Genomic DNA, 21699 nt, shown 5'->3' with positions numbered 1-21699 from the left:
TCTTTCTGTGTCACTTTTGATAAACTGGGTCGCACTAGGCTTACTGTTTTATATCTGGAGCATCCCAATTAACCGTCTTTACGTTTCATAACAGAGAGCTGCATTGTTCTTTTAACGCCGTGTGCTGCGGATGTACCATAATTGGTGGTGCATTGATGGAGACTTGTCTTTTGCTGTGTCTCCCTCTCCTCGTCCTTAGCTCTTCCCCACACTTTCTCTCACCTCACACAGTACTCCCTGGCGCGTGCTCTTCTTGCCTCTTTCTCGTACAGCCCCTTATAAGCCTTTCTCCCCTTTTCATCCTCCCTGCACCCCTCTGCTCCATCCTGCTCCCCTCTCCTCCCCTTCCCTGGCTCTTACTCTTCTCTCCTCTCTTCTCCACGCCCCATCCCCCGCAGGTCCCGAGCTTCTCTCCTAGACTGCCCCACCTACCTCACTTTGCCCTCACGTCATAAACAAGGCAGAGGTTTTTACAGACTTTGTATCCCTACCTTTCTTTGTTTCTTTATCTACTTATTTTCTTGGGGGGAATCCTGCAAGTTGGACTTCCTGAGTCCAAGGCCATAAACATTTGAAGTGTAGATATATGTTGCTAAACTGTGCTGCAGAAAACTTGGACCTACCAACTTCCCCCACAGCTAACATTGTCTGAGAGTGTTTCCTCACACCCTTGTCAGTACTGGTCAATGTTCACCCTTTGAAATGTTACCAATCTGATAGGCAGACGTTTGTATTTCCTTGATTCCTAGTGAGACCAAACATCTTTTCATAATATTATTGGCCATTAGTATTCTTTTTGTGAATTGCCTGCTCAGAAGGTTCACTCAGCTTCTGTTGCTACATCTTTTTCCTAACCACAGGGACCACTTGTCTCCTCCTCACTTTTCCTACGAGGTTCTGGACCAGCCTTCTCTGAAGCTCTTGGGATTGTGAGGGTGGCCTTGGGGAAGCAAACCTAACCTGCTACTTCACTGAGTCCATATCCTTCCGGTCCTCAGTACCCCGTCTTTCTGCCAACTTTATGGCTTAAAACAGACTCTACTGGGGCAACTCTGTTTATAACAATAGAAGAGTAAGGAAAGGTAAAGAAAAGAGGGGGTAGAGAATGTACAGTGAAACAAGATGTGGACCTGAGTTGAAAGGGAAAGATAAAGTGAAGCTACTGTTTTAAAAAATGAGAATCACAGGATTGTGAAAAACAGAGTGAAGGAGGCTAAATTACTGAATCAGACTTGGTGTCGGATTTGGATAGGATTTAAGGGAATCGCGTAAAAATGAACAAGGTCAACCCTGACAGTGTGGGACCATTGGCTTTAACTTTGCTGTCTGTGAAGAGAGTGTGAACATGTGATTTACAGGAGTCTAGACGATCCCAGGGCCATAGGTAGGTGCTTGCGTTACATCGAATGCATGTGTTTTCCTAGGGAGAAGCTCATATAACATCACTGTGTGTAAAAGGGAGATCACCTTTGTGATAGCAGATCCAGGTTGTGGAGCTATCCTCTCTGTCCCACACAGCTGCTGTGTGGGAGAGAAAACAAAAATGTGCATGATAGGCTAAGTCAGTAATTATGTAAGCGGACAAAATCTAGAGGCAGTTAACCCGGGACTTGCATACTGATATTTAGATTTTAGAGCTCTGTACTTACAGCCACGAAACATATTTTATTACTGAAGTTCCTATAAGGAAAGTCATACTGTCCAAGCAATCCTTTTTTTTTTCATTTTTTAAATTGACTTCATTTTTTAAGAGCATTTTTAGGTTCACAGCAAAATTAGGGGGAAGGTATAGAGATTTCCTGTATACCCCTGGCCCCTACACGCGCCTTTCCCACGATCAACAACCCCACTGTTTACCATAATACCGTCTAGGTCCATCCGTGTTTTCTCAATGATAAGATTTTATTCTTTTTTATGGCAGAGTAATATTCCATTGTATAAATGTACCACAATTTATCCAGTTGTCTTTTGATGGGCATTTCATTTGTTTCCATATCTTGGCTATTATAAGTAGTGCTGCAGTAAACATAGGGATGCAGATATCTTTTCGAATTAGTGTTCTGGATTTCTTTGGATAAATACCCAGGAGTGGAATGTTACGATTGATGAACATGCATTGACACATCATAATGACTCCAAGTCCATAGTTTACATTATGGCTCACTCTTGGTATTAAACATTCTATGAGTTTGGGCAAATGTATAATAACATGTATCCATCATTTATAATATCATACAGAGTATTTTCACTGCCCTAAAATCCTCTGTGCTCCACCTCTGTGCTTCATCCCTTCCTCTTACTTACCCCGCCAACCCCTGGCTGGCCACTGATTTTTTTTTTATTAGTTTCAGGTGCACAAGACAAAGTAATACTTAGACGTTTATCATTTCTATCCCTCACACAGTGACAACCCCCCTCCCCCCATCCCTTACCCCCTGACATCGCACCGAGTCATCCCATTTCCACTGTCTCCACTCCCAATGCTGTACTCTGCCTCTTGTAAATGTATACATACCTATATATACATATATATATATATATATAATTGTAGTTGGCATTCATTATTGTTCAGCTTCAGGTGTACAGTGCAGTGATCAGGCATCTACATCATCCCTGAGGTAGTCTCCCAAATGGGACACGTGTCCATCGGATACCCAATAAAATCTTTACAACATTATTGATTACATTCCCCAGATTAATTTTCAAAACCCCGTGGCCACTGATCTTTTTTATTGTCACCATAGTTTTGCCTTTTTCAGAATGTCTTATAGTAGTTGGAATCATACAATATGTAGTCATTTCAGATTGGCTTCTTTCACTTAGTAATATGTATTTAAGTTTCCTCCGTGTCTTTTCATGAGTTGATAGCTCATTTCTTTTTACTGCTGAATAGTATTCCATTTTCTGGATATACCACAGTTTATTCATTCACCTTCTGATGGACATCTTGGTTGCTTCCAAGTTTTGGCAAGGATGTGGAGCAACAGGAACTCTTCATTCGTCGTTGGTGGGAATGCAAAATGGCACAGCCACTTTGGAAGACAGTTTCAGTTTTTTACAAAACTGAACATACTCTTACAATATGATCCAGCAACTTTGCTCCTTGGTATTTACCCAATGTAGTCGAAAACTTATGTCCACACGTAAAATGTGCACATAGATGTTTATAGCAATTTTAGTCATAATTGCCAAAACTTGGAAGGCAATACCTTTTAGACCCTAATAACCTCCTTTTCCTCATTGAAACTGTTGTTTTCATAAGGTAATTGTTTTTCGTAAAAGGGTTTTTTTGTGTTCTACTGTGTAGGGTGGGAACTCCCCTCCTTCCACTTTTGATACTGACCTGCCCCTTCCAAAGTCATGCCTAAGCTCTGCAGCCCACGGTTTCCATGGTGATGGTCAACTGCCTCTGCTACAACAGCCCTGTCCAGTCATTGAGCAGCCACCGGGCAGAAAACAGACATTGGCTGGAGGGGGTATGACTATTCTTTTAAAGCTTCAGACCAGGAACCCTCAGCACTTCCACGCAAATCTAACCGGGGAAACCTAGTCCTATGGATAGCCAGCTGCCAGGCAGCTGAGACAAGTAGACCCTGGCAAGGTAGCCATCTCCCAGTGACACCCCTCTTACTGTAAAAGATGAGAGTGCATGTTGGTACACAGCTCTTTCCACCACTTTCCATATGGCCAAATATATTGAGATCCACATGCTAAAACCATTGTGATGGCTGAACAAAACACATCCAGGGATAGTATCTGTCCATCGATAGCTCATGTCTTTTCTTTTAGATCATGATAATAAAAATTAATTCCATGGTTAAGAAATGACAGTAAATCTATATCATAGAATCTTATGAAGCCATTCAAAAGAAAAAGGTATGTGTACTAAGTGGAGAACTAGCTGAGAGAAATTAAGTGGAAAAGGCATGCTGCATAATGTGTACTCATATGTTCTTGAATGTATACACAGTTTCTGGAAAGATACTTAAACTAATAACAGTGGTTATCTCTCAGGAAGAGAATAGGATGACCGGGGACAGGAGTGAGAGAAACTTACTTTTCATTGAATACCATTTGTATCTTTTAAAGTTTGTATACATATTACCTCATGTATATATAGTACCTGTTACAGAAAACTTACTTTTCATTCTATAGCTGCAATGACCAGACGGTGCCTGAGAGTATCCCAGATATGTTCTTCCCAACTGACTTTACCTGTCTGAAAACTTGCCTACCGTTATTTACCCAGGGTATCTCTATGGCAAGTCTGCTGCCACCTCCTGGAATGCAACTGAAATGACAAAACATTCCAGAGCATTCTTTTTCTTTTCTTTAAATTAAAGTTTGTTGGGGTGACAATTTTAGTCAAGTTACATAGATTTCAGGTGTACACTTCTGTAATACATTATCTATATCTCACATTGTGTGCTCACCACCCAGAGTCAGTTCTCTTTCCATCACCATATATTAGACCCCGTTTACCCTCTTCTAGAGCGCTGTTCTCTTCTCCCCCCTTACCCTCTGGTAACCCCTAAACTATTGTCCATGGCTATGAGTTTTTGTTCTTTCAGTTGTTTGTCTTGTTCTTTTGTTGTTTTTGGTTTATATACCACATATCAGTGAAATCGTATGGTTCTCTATTTTTTCTGACTTACTTCGCTTAGCATTATAATCTCAAGATCCATCCATGTTGTCACAAATGGTCCTATTTCATCTTACCACTGAATAGTATTCCATTGTGTATATTCCACAACTTCTTTATCCATTCATCTATCGAAGGACACTTTGGTTGCTTCCATGTCTTGGCCACCGTAAACAAAGCTGCAATGAACATTAGAGCACATGTGTCTTTATGGATCAATGTTTTCAGATTTTCTGGGTAGATACCCAGGAGAGGGATTGCTGGATCGTACGGTAATTCTATTCGTAATTTTTTGAGGAACCTCCACACTGCCTTCCATAACGGCTGCACCAGTCTGCATTCCCACCAACAGTGTATGAGGGTTCCTTTTTCTCCACAGCCTCTCCAACACTTGTTACTATTTGTCTTGTTGATGATAGCCATTCTGACTGGGGTGAGGTGATATCTCATTGTGGTTTTTATTTGCATTTCTCTGATAATTAGTGGTGTTGAGCATTTTTTCATATGTCTATTTGCCATTTGTATGTCCTCTTTGGAGAAATGTCTCTTCAGGTCCTCTGCCCATTTTTCAATTGGGTTGTTTGTTTTTTTGTTGTTGAGTTGCATGAGTTCTTTGTATATTTTGAATATTAGCCCCTTCTCGGAGGCACTGTTTGCAAAAATCTTCTCCCATTCAGTTGGTTGCCTCTTTATTTTGTCGACGGTTTCTTTTGCTGTGCAGAAGCTTTTAAGTTTGATATAGTCCCATTCATGTGTTTTAGCTTTTACTTCCATTGCCTTTGGAGTCAAATTCATAAAATGCTCTTTGAACCCGAGGTCCATAAATTTAGTACCTATGTTTTCTTCTATGCAGTTTATTGTGTCAGGTCTTATGCTTAGGTCTCTGATGCATTTTGAATTAATTTTGGTACATGGTGACAGATAGCAGTCCAGTTTCATTCTTTTGCACGTGGCTTTCCAATTCTCCCAGCACCATTTATTAAAGAGGCTGTTTTTTCTCCATTGTATGTTTTTTGCTTCTTTATCAAAAATTAGCAGAACATTCTTGAAAGCTCTGCTATGTTCTTCTGATTCCTCTTCAGTGCCCCTCCATCAATGGGGAATAGTTTGGAGGACTTCCCAAAGCCTCTATTGTGAGTCGTACAGATGGGCAAGGTGTTGTGGGAAGGGCTGTGTCTTGGAAGGGAGGTGTGTTTCTGGAGTGGTGAGCTGAGAAGAGTCTCCTGGGTTTTCTACAAAGTGTTTCTTTTTGCAACTTGAGAAATGGTAAACCCCTCGGGAATAAGCGATGTTCTCAAGACTAAACTTACCTTTCATGTTCTTTCCCTAAAGGATGAATTCAGCCACACAGATGACTTTGACCTTATAGATTTTCCTTATTGTGTCATTCCTGTGAGAGCCACATGTTCCCTTTTAAAATCTAGTGGGATTAAACAATCTAGTAGGATTATGGGATTCCTGCCCTACCCCCAAACTTTTGGTTCTGCAAGACGCAGCCAGCCACAGGTTCAGTTTGGTAGTCTGGACAGTTTTTTTTTTTTTTTTAATGGAACCTTTATTGAGATATTATCCTCATACTATAAAATTCACCGTTTTAAAGTATACAGTTAAGTAGCTTTTAGTATATTTATGGTGTTGTGTAACTACTAGCAGTATACACTTTGAGAACATTTTCATCGACCCCCCCCCCAAAACCCCGTACCCATCAGCAGTCATCCTCAGTTCTTCTTTCCTCTCCCAACCCCCAGCTGTTGGCAACCACTAACCTCCTTTTTTCTATGAATTTGCCTGTTCTGGACATTCCATATTAATGGATTCATACAATATATGGTGTCTTGTACCTGGCTTCTTTCACTTAACATAATGTCTTCAAGGTCTATCCAGGTTGTAGCATGTGTCAGTACTTCATCTCTTTTATGGATGAGTAATATTCCATTGTGTGGACGTGACACATTTAATGTATCCATTTATCAGTTGATGGACATTTCCAGGGTATCTTTATGACCAGGGTATCTCTCCATCCATGGTTTCCACTTTTTGGCTGTTATGAATAATGCTGCTCTGAACATTCATGTACAGCTGTTTGTGGAAACATGTATTCCTTTCTCTTGGGTATATACCATACATGAGAGTGGAATTTCTGGCTCATATGATGACTGTGTTTTCCAAAGCAGCTGCACCAATTTGCCACGTCACCAGCAGTGAATGAGGATGACTGTTTTCTCCTATCTTTGAAACGCTTGTTATTGCCTGTTCTTTTGATTTTAGCCATCTTAATAGGTATAAAGTGGTATCATGGTTTTCATTTGCATTTTCTAGTGACTGCTGATGTTGAATGTCTTTTCATGTGCCATGTTTATGTCATCTTTGGAGACATGTCAGTTCAAAATCTTTGCCCATTCTTACATTGGGTTATTTGTCTTTTTATTGTTGAATTGTGAGGGCGCTTAATGTATTCTGGACACAAGTCCCTTTTCAGATACATGATTTACAGATATTTTCTCTGATTTTGTGGGTGGTCCTTTCAACTTTTTCGATGGTGTTCTTTGGAGTTTTTAATTTTGATGAAGTCTGGTGTATTCATTTTGGCTGCCACTGCACTCATTTGTCTTTGACGAGCCAAGGAATGCCATCTAGCTTTCTCGACCTGAATCTTTGCTTTCAGGCCTGGACTTGTTTGTGGTGGGGTCTATCGTGAGAAACAACACTCAAAATTCATAGTGACAGCAAATGAGATTTCCCTTGAGCTTCTCAGTAGTTGATAGATAAAAGATGTTGGCTGCGTGTAGTGTTGCTTTGTCATGAAATTTGAAGTCTGAAAGGTCATGTAAACATATAGAAGTATATTTGGGTTGTTGGGCTGGACGAACATTTTCAGAGGAAAAATGTAGTCCTGGTATTTGCAAGCTTATTTGTGCCAGTATCCAGCGTGCTCATCTAGATACACGCCAGTGTCAGTCTTTGGAAGGTGTGGTTGCCATGTGCTGTCTGTCCTTGTCTTCGTGCCTTTTCCTGTTTTCTTACTCTATGGGGTTTCCCCCCCAGTGAGTTACATGAGAGTTTCTGTACCAGCACAGTGCTGTGATCGGTGTCTGCAGAAGTCAGAAGCCTGGAGAAGTTTTACAAAGGCTTGCCAGGGTGAGGGTGCAGCCAGTCATGCTGTTGGGCAGGGTGCATTCTCTTTTATACCCACACTCCAGTTTTACAGCAGTCCCTGTCTGGCTGCATACTTTATCAAGGGCGTGTGGGATGGAACAGGACACAAATCTTTGCAGGATATAGTGGGAAATGTTAGTATACCCTTTATTTTTAAAATGCTTATAAAACTCACTTGAGTAATAGACACTTTCTTGTGTGTGGAATTCAAACGTTGCAGGTCTGTCCCTTAAGCTCATCTCCATCAAGCCCAGTGACCTCCCCAGGGAATGCATTCTGGAGACATTTTCTAATGCATTTATGAATGGACATGTGTACCTGTGATGTCAATTTCATGTCTTTTTATCGTTAAAATAACTGGTGTCACACTGTACATAATTCCCCCATGCTTTTTTGTACTACATTATTTCTTGGGGCTATTATCCATGTCAGTACTGATAATTTTGTAATTCTTTTATATATGTTCCGTACACTGGTTACTCTGTTAAAAACTGTATTATGGAAAATTTCAAGTATATGTAAAAGAGAAACCCCATCCCCAGATTATTTTGAAGCGAATGTTAGATATTGTGTAATTTAATACATAAATACTTTATATGTATCTCTAACAGATAGGGCCTTAAAAAATCTTAACTACTAAACCTTTATCATATGTAACAAAATTAGCAATAATCCCTTAATATTATCTGTCATCTAGCCAGTGTTCAGATTCCCTGAATTGTCTCAAGTATGTCTTCTTATAGTGGCTTGTTCAAATCAGGATCCAAACAAGGCGTGCGTGCACATTCTGTTTGTTTTGACATCTGTTAAGTCTCTTTTAATTGTGGGTCCTCCTTTAATCCTCCCCCAGTAGTCAGTCATTTATTCATAAGATCATCCACCCTGTAGACAGTTCTGCATTCTGTATTTGGCTGGTTGTCTGTTCTCCCATCTCCTGCATTTCCTGTAAACTGGTAGGTAGATTTAGGCTTGATTAGAATCAGATTCTATTTCTGGCAAGAATCCTTCCTAATGATGCTGTGTACTTCCTACTGCATCACATGAGGAGGTCCCTGATGTCTGATGCTGCTATTTTGTGATGTCTGCTTGATCAGTGGGTTCATGTACTATTAGCCTGATGCATCTATTATGATAAAGATCCCCAGTAGCCTTTTAACTCATGGTTTTGTCAGGTATTGATCATTGCCTACATCCAGCAGTGTGTTGGTAAATGTTTAACAACTGGCCACTTGCCAATCTTGATGGTATAAACACTCCTGCCATGGCCACTTTCACACTTACTGATGTGTCACTGAATGTGGGTTTGGAACAGATGTGGGCACAGTTGGCTTTCACAAGCTGGTCTGAACTGTTTCCAGCAAACCACTGCTTAGATCCATTATTTCATTGGTAGTTGCAAAATGGTGATACTCTATTTTATTACTTTTACCTTTATTAATTTTGACCATGGTTTATTTAACCATTATTGTTGGACATTCCACTTATGACTGTCATAAAACTTGTGAGTTGAATCCCGTAAAACAATATAATTCTCAATACATCACTAAATTCCTCATATGCATTTGAGTTTGTAGAATCTTGAAAACTGAAATAGAGTTCAGTAATGATGACCATGAAAAGTGTCTGACTCATTTAAGCAGTATTTACTGAACACTTACGGTGTGCTTGGTACTGTGGAGAATTCTAAGAGAAATACGGATATGGCCCTGCATTCTGCCAGTTTACAGTTACATGTGAGCAGGTGCTGAGTCTGGGTGGTTTCTAACTCGAATGAGCTGTGGGTGTGTTTGGTGGGTTGTGCACAAGTCTGTTGAGCTAACCTTTGTAGGTTATGATTTTTGGAGTCAAATGCTGTTGATTTTTCTTTGATATCTGCTTTGGTTCACTTAATACCAGTTGGCCTGGGAAGCTAATCACCAGTCTGGTTTGCTTGCTTCGTTCTTTCCTTCACAGAACAACAGGATTAATTTTCTTTTTTTCTCTTCTTTTTATTTTTTATTTTAAAGATTTTATTGGGGAAGGGAAACAGGACTTTATTGGGGAACAGTGTGTACTTCCAGGACTTTTTCCAAGTCAAGTTGTTATCCTTTCAGTCTTAGTTGTGGAGGGCACAGCTCAGCTCCAGTTCAGTTGCCGTTGCTAGCTGCATGGGGCGCAGCCCACCATCCCTTGCAGGAGTTGAGGAATCGAACCAGCATCCTTGTGGTTGAGAGCCCACTGGCCCATGTGGAAATCGATCCGGCAGCCGTCGGCGTTAGGTGCATGGAGCTCCAACCGCCTGAGCCACCAAGCCGGCCTAGGATTAATTTTCTTAAGCACAACTATGATGTCACTTCCCTAGTCAGAATCCTTTAGGACCTCCTATGTAAATACCAACTTTCTTTGTCCTGACAACTGGACCTGAATCCATGAGAATATATGAGTTCACATAGTACCATGGCCTGGCATGCCCCCGGAAAAGTATATTTCAGGAGTAATTGCAGACCCGAACTCTAAAGTCTGCTGACTGGACAAAAAGACTGGAGAGTAGGGGAGATGGAGTTTGTAAACTCTGTCCCTAGGAAGTCTTAGAACAGTTTATTGCAGTCTAGGTTTAATCCACATTGCAAAAGGTTGTGGAGTGATTGAGAAACTTTAGTGTGGAGTGGTCATCACAAGCTCATTTTGAAATGCTTAAGACTTAGAAGCCGGTCTGCCTGTATGTCACATTTTTAAAATTCATGATGGAAAAGCGACAGTGTCAAGATAATAGACTTTTTTAAAATTAAATTTATTGGGTGGCAATGGTTAGTAAAATTACTAGGGTTGAGGTGTACAATTCTGTGATACATCATCTATAAATCCCATTGTGTGTTCACCACCCAGAGTCAGTTCTCCTTCCATCACCATGTATTTGATCCCCTTTACCCTCATCTACCATCCCCTCCTCCTTACCCTCTGGTAACCACTAAACTATTTCTGTGTCTATGAGTTTTTCTTTCTTCAGTTGTCTTGTTCCTTTGTTATTTTCAGTTTTATATACCACATATCAATGAAATCATATGGTTCTCGACTTTTTCTGAATAGACTCTTTTTCCCCGGTTGCCTGCCTACCTACCTTCCTTCCCTTCAGTGAGTATATGCGTGTGCGCATACACACACACACACACACACACACGCACACACACTCACAGCTTGTTTTAAACCAACCTCAGGAGTTTAATAGTAAAATTAGGAGAAATGCATTTATATAAATGTAATATGAGAAATGAACCGATTTTCACAAGGTTACATCTCATGTGTTTCTGTCACTTAACTATGCCTATGTCTCCATCTGGGACTTAGTTAACCCTTATCAGGAAGAAAAAGTTATTGGTAAACACTGGCAAATAAAGTCTAGAATCATAGAGTGTCAGTGCTAAAAGAGAACTTAAATGTCAGCTTGGCCAACTCTCACGTATTACAGGCGAGGAGACTGAGATCCAGAGAATGCAATTGCTTTGTTCTCCATCAGACTGCTTTGAAGATGGGGAAATCTTTGTTCAAATCTTTGTTGCAGTAGATTTGTTATCAGAGAAAGCAGTCTATATTAATTTAACTTGGGAGGGGCCACACATTACTTTTCTATAGATAATAACACTAATATCTAACGTTAAAAGATATAGAATAAATATGGTGCCCTCTAGATGCGGGAAACTAATATTGTTTTCCTGTGTTCTCTTCTATGTGATTTACAAAGTTGGGCAGATTTCCGTGAGGCAGTTCATGGAGACAGGAAAGAAAGTTTGCCTTCATAAATACTTGGAGATCTTAGGAATATACCTATTTCTTTTTTAATAATCAAAAACTTATCAAAAATTTAAAATATATATAAAAAAAGAAAAGGAATAGTATACTGAACGCCTGGTTTTAACAATGATAAACTATGGCCCCTTTTGTTTCATCTATATTTTCCCTCCCATATGATTAATTATACTTGTTTCCATCCTTAGCTTTAAAAAATGATCAAGGTATAATTTGCAGACCATAAAGTTCATCCATTTTAAGCATACAATTCAGTGATTTCTAGTAAACTCACCAAATTGTGCTACTGTCATCATAATTCAGTTTTAGAACACTTTCAACACCCCAATAATATCCCTTATTATTACAGTTAATTCCCTTCTTACAGTTAATTCCTATGCCCAGCCAACCACTGATCTACTTTCTGTCTCTATAGAGTTGTCTTTTCTTGACATTTTATATAAATAGATTCATATAGTATGGGACCTTTTGTGTCTGGCTTCCTTTACTTTGTATAATGTTTTTGAGGTTCATCCATGTTGTGGCACGTATCAGTATTTCATTTCTTTTTATTGCTGACTAGCATTCATTGTATGGTTGTACCACGTTGTGTCTATCCATTCTTTAGTTTTATGATGGATATTTTAGTTATTTCTACTTTTTGCCTATTATGCATCATGCTGCTGTGAACATTTGAATACAGGTCTTGGTATAGACGTATTTTAATTTCTTGCAGGTACACAGCTAAGAGAATTGCTGGGTATATGGTAAATTTATGTTTAACTTGATAAGCTGCCAAACTATTTGCTAAAGTGTGTACCATTTTGCATTCCTACCAGCAATATGTGAAGATTACTGTTTTTTCACATCTTCACTAACATTGGTTATCTTTTTTATTATGGCCATCTCAGTAGGTGTGAAGTGGTATTTTGTTGTGGTTTTGATTTGCATTTTCCTAGTGACTAATGATGCTGAATATCTTTGCATGTGTTTATTAGTGATTCCTATAGCTTCTTTGGTGAACTGTCTGCTCAAATTATTTGCCCATTTTTTAATTGGGTGTTTGTCTTCTTATTGTTGAGTTGTGTATCCTGGAGTTCTTTGTTATCTTCTGCATACAAGTCCTTTGTCAGATATGTGATTTGCAAATATTTTTTCCCAGTCGGCACCTTGTCTTTTTATTCTCTTGTTTTCCTTTTTTCTTAAATTTATTGGGGTGACAATTGTTAGTGAAATTACATAGATTTCAGGTGTACAATTCTTTATTACATCATCTATAAATCCCATTGTGTGTTCACCACCCAGAGTCAGTTCTCCTTCCATCACCATATATTTGATCCCCCTCACCCTCATCTCCCACCCCCCACCCCCCTTACCCTCTGGTAACCACTAAACTATTGTCTGTGTCTATGAGTTTTTGTTTCTCATTTGTTTGTCTTGTTCTTTTGTTGTGTTTGGTTTATATACCACATACCAGTGGAATCATATATGGACAGATAATTTTTGACAAAGAAGCTAAAAACATACAATGGAGAAAAGACAGCCTCTTCAATAAATGGTGCTGGGAGAATTGGATAGCCATGTGCAAAAGAATGAAACTGGACTGCTATCTGACACCATGTACCAAAATTAATTCAAAATGGATCAAAGACTTAAGCATAAGACCTGACACAATAAACTGCATAGAAGAAAACATAGGTACTAAACTTACGGACCTTGGGTTCAAAGAGCATTTTATGAATTTGACTCCAAAGGCAATGGAAGTAAAAGCTAAAATAAACCAATGGGACTATATGAAACTTAAAAGCTTCTGCACAGCAAAAGAAACCATCGACAAAATAAAGAGGCAACCAACTGAATGGGAGAAGATTTTTGCAAACAGTCTTTTTATTTTCTTAATGGTGTCTTTTGAAGCACCAAAGCTTTGAATTTTGATGACGTGTAATTTATCAGTTCTTTCCTGTTTTGATTGTGCTTTTAGTATCAGATCTATGAAATCTTTGCCTAACCCAAGGTCTTGAAGATTTTCTCCTGTTTTCTTCTAAAAGTGATATAATTTTAGCTCTTACATTCATGTCTCTAATCCATTTTGGTTTAATTCTCGTGTACAGTGTGAGGTAAGGGTCCAAGTTCATCTCTTGGTATGTGGATATACAGTTGTCTCAGCACTACTTGTTGCAAAAGACTCTCCTTTCCCTGTTGAATTGCCTTGACACCTTTGTTGAAACACTTGACTGTGAACATAAGGGTTTATTTCTGGACTTCACTCTGTTCCATTGATCTATATGTCCTTATGCCTGTACTGCAGTGAATTTTACATCAGGGGAGTAAGATGCAGTCTTGTGAAGTGGTGATCATGTGAATCAGAAGGCTAAATATTTGCTACAGTGGCACAGTTTTAGATAGTGTTTAGCACCTTGTTTATCTGACTTAGTGGTGTATAGCATAGTTAGAAGCATTTTTTCAGTTCCTTAAAATTGCAGTGCTTTCTTGCTTTGCAGCCTTCTGACATATTTATTTTCTGGAAATAGACTAAGCCCCTGTCCAGCTGCTTAGCCCCATCTCAGTGCCCTTTTCTGCTCTTTACCACTACCTGTCCTGTAGACTCAAAATGTGATACCGATTGCTGCATGAAAGTAGCCTTGTGAACTCGGTGACATAATTTTACTTTTCCAGGCCTCCATTTTCACACCTTCAAAGTGAAAGAACTGAATGTGATCTTATTACTTTTCTAAACTCAGTCATTAACATTTTCCCTGTTGAACATTTCCAAGGCATGTGTAAGTTCATCTCTTTTAACCCGTGGGAAAAAAAATTGTTCTGTTTAACAGAGAATTGAATGAGCTTGTATCTAGGGGGATAAGTGGGGGCATCATTAGGGGATCGAGGCAGGTATTGTTGGAAAGGTAGTCTTGGCAAACATTTTATCATGTATATAGGTGTATATGACGTAGGAAGCCATCACAATGTGTAACTGGGTGATCAGGGGAATAGGCATGGGCTTGCACATGCTTTTGTGATTAGAAAGGAGAGAAAGAAAGAACGATTTCTATTACAAAGAAATAGCCATTTTGATGAACTTGCCAAGAAGAGGAATGGTCCTTCCTGATGAAATCCTTGAAGCTTTGCATATGGCTAACTCTCTACTTGATTGATACTTAAAAGTGTAGGTCCCACTGGCAGGCTCCTTTCAACATTTTCCATCCTATAAGTGTTTTGTTCTTTGGCATTTGAATGCTTTTATTTTCTTCATAAAATATTCCGAGTCGGGGGGATGGGAGCCCTTTTCCACAGCTGAAGTTATTCCAAGTTTCACTCTCCTGAAGAATCGACTTTCTGTTCCTTGAAGCTTTCAGTTGCCACATCTGCTGCTTTATTTCCACTCAGTAAGTTGGAACATGTTTTCATTTAGTCATTGATTTGGGGCTTTGTAAAAATCTGAAGGAAATTAGTTAAATAGACAGTAATATCTATGAATAATACTTTGCCTGGAAATTTCTAAGCATAATGAAGTAAGAGGATACAAAATTTTAGAGGTTAGAGTTCTGGATGAAGATATCAAAAAGCTGAGATTTAGTGAATTAGTGTCAAAAAATGCACATCTTTCAACAGATTTAATAAACACTGGAAATTATTACTGCGTTTTCTGAATTTAGAATTCAATGGCAGTTTCATGAACTTTTTAATCCATTTTTTAGGATTTGGGTATTTATTATTTTTCTATAATTACACTTACAAAACTTTTTGATTTCGCAAAGCCTTGCTGATAATCTGGTGTTCAACCTTATTAACTGTAAGTCTTCAGAGATAAACCTGCCATTGCTTCACGAGTGTGTTAGCTTTTAATGTCTGCTGAAAAAATGTTCTCCCCTCTTCTTTCCTTCTCTTCCCTTCTGGGAAAGCACTGTTGTTATTAACAGGTGCGTTGTCATCTTGTGCATGTATATACTGGATTATTAAGCCAAAGTGTTTTTTCAGTTTTACTTTGCATGAAGGTATACTTTTTCTTTCAGTTTTTTTATTGGGGAATGTTGGGGAACAGTGTGTTTTTCCAGGGCCCATGAGCTCCAAGTCAAGTCATTGTCCTTCAATTTAGTTGTGGAGGATGCAGCTCAGCTCCAAGTCCAGTTGCCATTTTCAATCTAGTTCCAAGGCCTCAGCCCACCATCCCATGCAGGAATTGAACTGGCAACCTTGTTATTAAGAGCTCGTGCTCTATCCAACTGAGCCATCTGGCCGCCCCTACTTTTTCTTTTTTAAAAAATGGATTAGAACATGCTGGATAAAATATTTGAGTCTAATTGAAGGTCATGAACGGACTAAAAATATTGTAAGAGGAGATTTTGCTTTACTAAATTCAATTTCAAGTATTTGCTCACTGTGTGAGTACTTACTAAACACAAAGCAGTATGTTTAGGTGCTATGGGAGACAAAAAAATGAATCAGACATAAAATTGGTAGAATGAAGCTAGATTAATATCTCCTACCATTAAAGGAAATGAACACAGAATCATGAACGCATGGAAGAGATTTTTCAGCAGCATCCAAACGAGGAATGATACATGAGCTAATGGCATTTCTTTTTGGAGCAATGCTATCAAATGTTTTGTTTTGGAAAGAGTGGCAGCTAAGGGAAGATCTGAGGCTTTGGGAGCACTCTCGACTGCCTGCCTCCCTCCAGAAGCCATGTGTGTGAGTAGGCTAATCTTGAGATTTCTTACTGATACTCCAAGTCTGGAGTGAAGTGAAGTGAGTAGGTACTTTTAGTTTTCCCTTCTCTTGACTGGGAGTCAGTGGACATGAAGTCTGGAAAGATAGGGAAGAAGCTGGAAAAGTGAATCATCCCAGCTGATATCCTGACATGCTGAAGGGGAAGGTCCAGGGCTCCATGCTGAACTGAGGGGACAAACTGAAGTCTGACAAGTTCCTCCAAGGCCATTGACATACCTCAAGACTTCGGAGAATACACTCTTGCTACAGGATTTTTTAATGTTGATTATTTTGGCATTTCCTTCATATTAATAACATATTTGTATAACCTCTTGTTGACATTTCAGTTTTAGTCATCATCTACTATCTTCTCTTTCGTAGTAACTTTCCCTTCTTCCACCCTCCCAGTATAGTTATATTGTAAATTTGCTTAATTCATATTTAGTGTTTACATTATAATTTTGGCTATGTAAACCATATGATAAATAATTTACTTGTATTACTTGCACAGGTTTTTGGTTGCCTTGGAGTGAATAATCAACTTGTTTCTTTTTCTATTGTACTTGCCCCCAAATAAACTGTAGACTCCCTCAATTTTCCAAAGTTGTTGTTATGAAATTCTGGCATATCAGGTATTAGTTTGATCTTTTTGAAGAAATCTGAAGTGACAGTCTTTCTATGTGTGTTACATAGTTTTTTATCATGGCATCTCCCTATACTGTCATCCAAGGATTCCCTCCCTCTTTTTCCTATGTTGGATCTCCTTTATCCTACGCGTATATCATCAGCGCACTTGTATTGCTCTTTTTTGGTTTACTGTCGTTTTGGTAGAGAACATCCTTGAGTAGTTTTCTTGGAAAGGGTACATAGACTTCAATTTAAGACCCTGAATGTCTAAAAACATCTTTAATTGAGCCACCATGCAGGCTTCTAGTTTGGGTATGCAATCGTCAGTTGGAAATAAGTTTTCAGAATTTTGATAGCATTGCTCCAATGAAGTCTAGCTTCCAATGGTACGTTAAGATGTGTAAAACCATGTGGATGCCTGATCATTTGCACCTTGTTTCCCAAAAAATAAGACCTAACCAAAAAATAAGCTGTAGTATGATTTTTCAGGATGTTCATAATATAAAATAAGCCCTAATGCGTCTTTTGGAGCAAAAATTAGTATAAGACTCAGTCTTACTTTTGAGGAAATACGGTAGGGCTTATTTTATATTGCAAGCATCCTGAAAAATCATGCTAGGGCTTATTTTCCAGTTAGATCTTATTTTCGGGAAAACACAGTATGTGGCTTGCTCTCCTTTCCCACCCTCTGCTGGAAACTTGTAGAATCTTCTAACTCCAGTATTTTAAAATTTTGTGTTGATGTGCCTTGCCATGAATCTGTTTATTCCCCCATTGTCTTGGATACTCAGTGGGTTTTTTAAATTTAGAAACTCATATTCTTCATTTCTGGGAAGTTTTCTTGAACTATTTAATCGATTTCTACCCAGCCCGTGAAGTATTTCAACAGATAAAGTTCCGAGGAATATGCTTTCAGAGTCAGAGGTTGCCATACACTCTAGGAAGTGGAACACGGTAAGAGAAAGCCAACAGAAGCAACAAAACAGTAGAAAATTCAAAGCTCTCAGATTATGGAATTATCAGACACAGACTGTTACATAAATATGTTTAATATGTTGGAAGAAAAGAGATGAAGAAAATAAGTGAGTAGTCAAGAAATTTTAAAAATGAAAAAGCCATTTTGAAAAAAGACCAAATAGAACATCTAGAGATGAAAAATTTAGTAATTGAAATAAATTCAAAGACTGGATTAACAGGACATTAAGTACAGTTGAAGAGGGAGGTGGGTAATTGGACAATAGATCTTAGAAAATTATCCAAAATGCAGCACAGTTAAACAAATAGCTCCCAAAGGAGAGTTAAGAGGAAATGGTGGGAAGACAATATTTTAAGAATCCCTGGGAATTTCTCAAAGTTAATAGGCTGCCACTTGGTTCTAAAGTTCCAGTGAAGCTCAGCAGGTTACGCAAGAAAAAGAGGATGAAGAAATACATATGCAGACACAGGGTAAAGTTTAGTACTGCAAAGCACCAAAACTGGAGAAGATCTTAAAAGCAACCAGAGAGAAGACAGACTACCTACTAAAAAAGAGTAATTCTGAAACCTATGTAACTTTACTAACCATTGTCACCCCAATAAACTTTAATTAAAAAAAAACACAGTGATTCTGTTGATATCCGATTTCTCAATAGCAATAATGGAAGCCAGAAGACAGTGAAATCTTATTTTCAATGTGCTGGGAGAAAATCGCTGTCAGTCTAGAATTCTATACCCAATGAAATCATCTTTCAAGAATGAGGGCAAAATAAAGGCTTTCCAGTCACGTAAACTGACTAAGCTTGCTGCTAATAGACTCTCAATGAAGGAAATTGTAAAGAATGAACTTCAAACAGAAGGTAACATCATAAAGAAATTGTAATGGAAATTAGGAAAAATTTTAAAAGTGAATGATATCACATATTAGAACCTGTGAGATTCTATTAAAGAGATACTTGGAAGAAAATTTATACATTAAATGCTTATGTTAGAAAAGAAGTTTTATACCCTAAATGTTTATGTTAGAAAAGAAGAAAAACTAGAAATTAGTGAGCTAAGCAACCAATTTAAGCTAGATAAAGAAAAATAGGATAAGCCCAAAGAAAGTAAATGGGAGGAGATGACAGACATTAATGAAACAGAAAGCAAGCATACAATATAGAGGCTCAAAAATGTTCAAAGTTTTTTTTTTTTTTTTTGAAAAGTAATAAAACTGACAAATGTCAGGTGAGATTAATGAAGGAAAACTAGAGTGATGACACAAATAGTATTAGAAATGGAAAAAGAAAATCACATATGCAGAGATTAAGATGATAAAGGGGATATGAGCACCTTTATGGCATTAAATGTGAACATTTAGACAAAATGAATAAATGCGTAGAAAAATATTTATCAAAACTGATTTAAGAATTAGAAACTTTGAATAATCCTGTGACAATTAAGCAAAATGATTAGAAATTTTCTTTCAAAGAAAACTCCAGGCCCAGATGGTTCTGCCTTCAAGCTTTACTTGACATTCAGCAACAACCAGAGATTTTCAATCTTACACAACCTGTTCCAGAGTATAGACGGGAGCATTCTCCAGCTGAATCAAGTGTAACAGAGGACCAGATGAGAAAGGAAACTCACTTGTCAGTCTTATGTAGTTGCAAAAATCCTAAACAAACTATTGCTAACTAAATCTAGCAGATAGAAAAACTTGACCAAGTTGGGATTATCCTAGGTCTGCAAAGGTGTTTTAATATCAAAAAATTCATAATGTAATTTATCATATTAACAAATTATAAGGAAAATATCATACCATTGTCTCGATGGAGATGCATCTTTGGTTAAAAAATTCAACAATAAATTATGATAAAAAAATCTCAAAAATAGATGGGAATTTTCATAATCCATTAAAGGGTATGTAAAACAAACGTACAGCAAATACCATACTTAATGGTGATATAGTGAAAGCCTTATCTTTAAGATCAAGAGAAGACAAGAATGCTCTTATCACCATTATAATTCAACTTTACATTAGATGTTCTAGCCAGGTAAGAGCAAAAACAAAAAAATAGATAAAGGCACCGAAATGAGGAAACAAAACTGCTGTTAATATTTGTAGGTTATATAATTTTATGCAAAAGTATATTCAGAAACACCCTTACATCATGTTTTACAAAAATAGGACATTTGTTTGTTTTTCAAAGTTAAGTAAGAGTGAAAATGAAATTACGCGTAGACATGAATCTGGATATAGGTCCTGTTTCTAGTAACTCTCAGGGCAGTAAGCAGGGACAGTCACATGTTTATTTCCTGTCTCTCGGGGATCACTGTCTTTTGTTGCCTAATTTCCTACTGTCTTGAAAACTTGTTTTATATGTTTTGTTCTAGGGTCTTAAACTGTTGTTTTATATAAAAAACACCATATGTTTGTTTTTGCCTATTTCAAATGGGAGGGTAAATCTGGTCTCTGTTATTCCATCTTGGCTGGAAGCAGAAGTCAGTTTAATTACATGGCTTACTTCTTAGTCGTCTTTTGTTAATAAAGGGTTATTTTAACAAACACTTTATTCTAGCGCAAGGCTTTTCCCTTGAAAGCATGAATAGATTTTGTTTTTTGTTTGTGTTTTCATTTTGTTTTCAAAGTAACTGGTAGTTTAAAGGCCCAGTCCTTAAGGACCTACAGAGCAGGGGCCTGAGATGGTTCCTGAGGCTTTTGTCATTCTCTGCTGCTACGTGCTTTGTTGTCGAAGACTGTTCAAGGTCTCACCACCTCTGGAGTTTTGACCCAGTGATGTATTTCATAAATTTTAATGAAAGACAGATTGAGAGAAATCATTGATGGGTCCACATGGTTGTACCATATCCGTGCATTGGCTCAGAATGTAAAATCTCTATGAAATTACCTTTGTGGAAAGCCCCGAACTCCATCTTCTAGCTTGTCTGATCTAGCTAGGTCAAATCAAAAGTGATTTGCAGAAACTTCTATGTTCTTGGCACGTTGCTATGATTTATTTTTGAGGCAGAGAAAATTGTCTAAATATTAGCACACATATTACAGATTTGCAAAAAAACACACACACACAAAAATAGTTGTATATACTTATAGTTATATAGGGCATGGTGTGCTTTTATAAGAAATTTATTAAGAATGTGGTTTAACTTGCCAGTGTGTGATGATAAACTTATTTCTTTGTGATTATAGCTTTGTTTATAATTCAATAGCAGATGTTTATTTTCCTTAAGTTACAGTTCAGACATTCTTGGCTTAACTAAATTTTCTCTGTATCTCACAAAATTAAAAAAAAAATTAGACTTGAAACTTTCTTTCAAAAGATCTTTCAAATGGGGCCAGATTATTTTAGAAACAGATTTACTCATCCATGAAAATAAGTATCAGGGAGAGAAAAGGAAATGGAGATCTTGGAAGAATCCCTAACTATCATTTTAGCCCTTTACTTCCAGCCTCTCCTGCTCTTCTCAGAACCACTCACTTGGCAGTAGAGCTGCCTGGTTGGGACCCTTGCTCTCTTAGCTTCTCCAGCCTGCTTGCTGAGCTAATGAGCAGTGTAATGGCCGAGAACTGGGGAGAAATAGAGAAGCCACAGGTCCTAGATTATTTGAAACTAAAAAATTATGTGTAATTTTACTAACAATTGTCACCCCAATAAATTTAAAAAAAATTAACAGCAGAATAATGAGGAATTGACTGCCTTTCCTGTGCTGGGTTCCAGTCTTTTGATCAAAGGGTGTCTTTTCCTTATCGTTTTACACTGTCTTTTTAAAAATAATATTTAAAAGTATTATTTTTCAATGATAGTTGACATTCAGTATTATTTTAT

General features: G+C 37.9%; 1 protein-coding gene across 6 annotated transcripts in view; it reads left to right on the top strand.

The window, feature by feature from the left end:
- REPS2 (RALBP1 associated Eps domain containing 2) overlaps nt 1–21699 on the top strand; it is a 207795-nt gene that overhangs the window by 113393 nt on the left and 72703 nt on the right. The window lies entirely within an intron of this gene.

The sequence above is a fragment of the Rhinolophus ferrumequinum genome, chromosome X (genome assembly GCF_004115265.2).
Source record: "Rhinolophus ferrumequinum isolate MPI-CBG mRhiFer1 chromosome X, mRhiFer1_v1.p, whole genome shotgun sequence".
NCBI lineage: Eukaryota > Metazoa > Chordata > Mammalia > Chiroptera > Rhinolophidae > Rhinolophus > Rhinolophus ferrumequinum.
The sequence above is the reverse complement of the archived record's forward strand: the minus strand, read 5'-3'. Positions and strand labels throughout refer to the sequence as shown.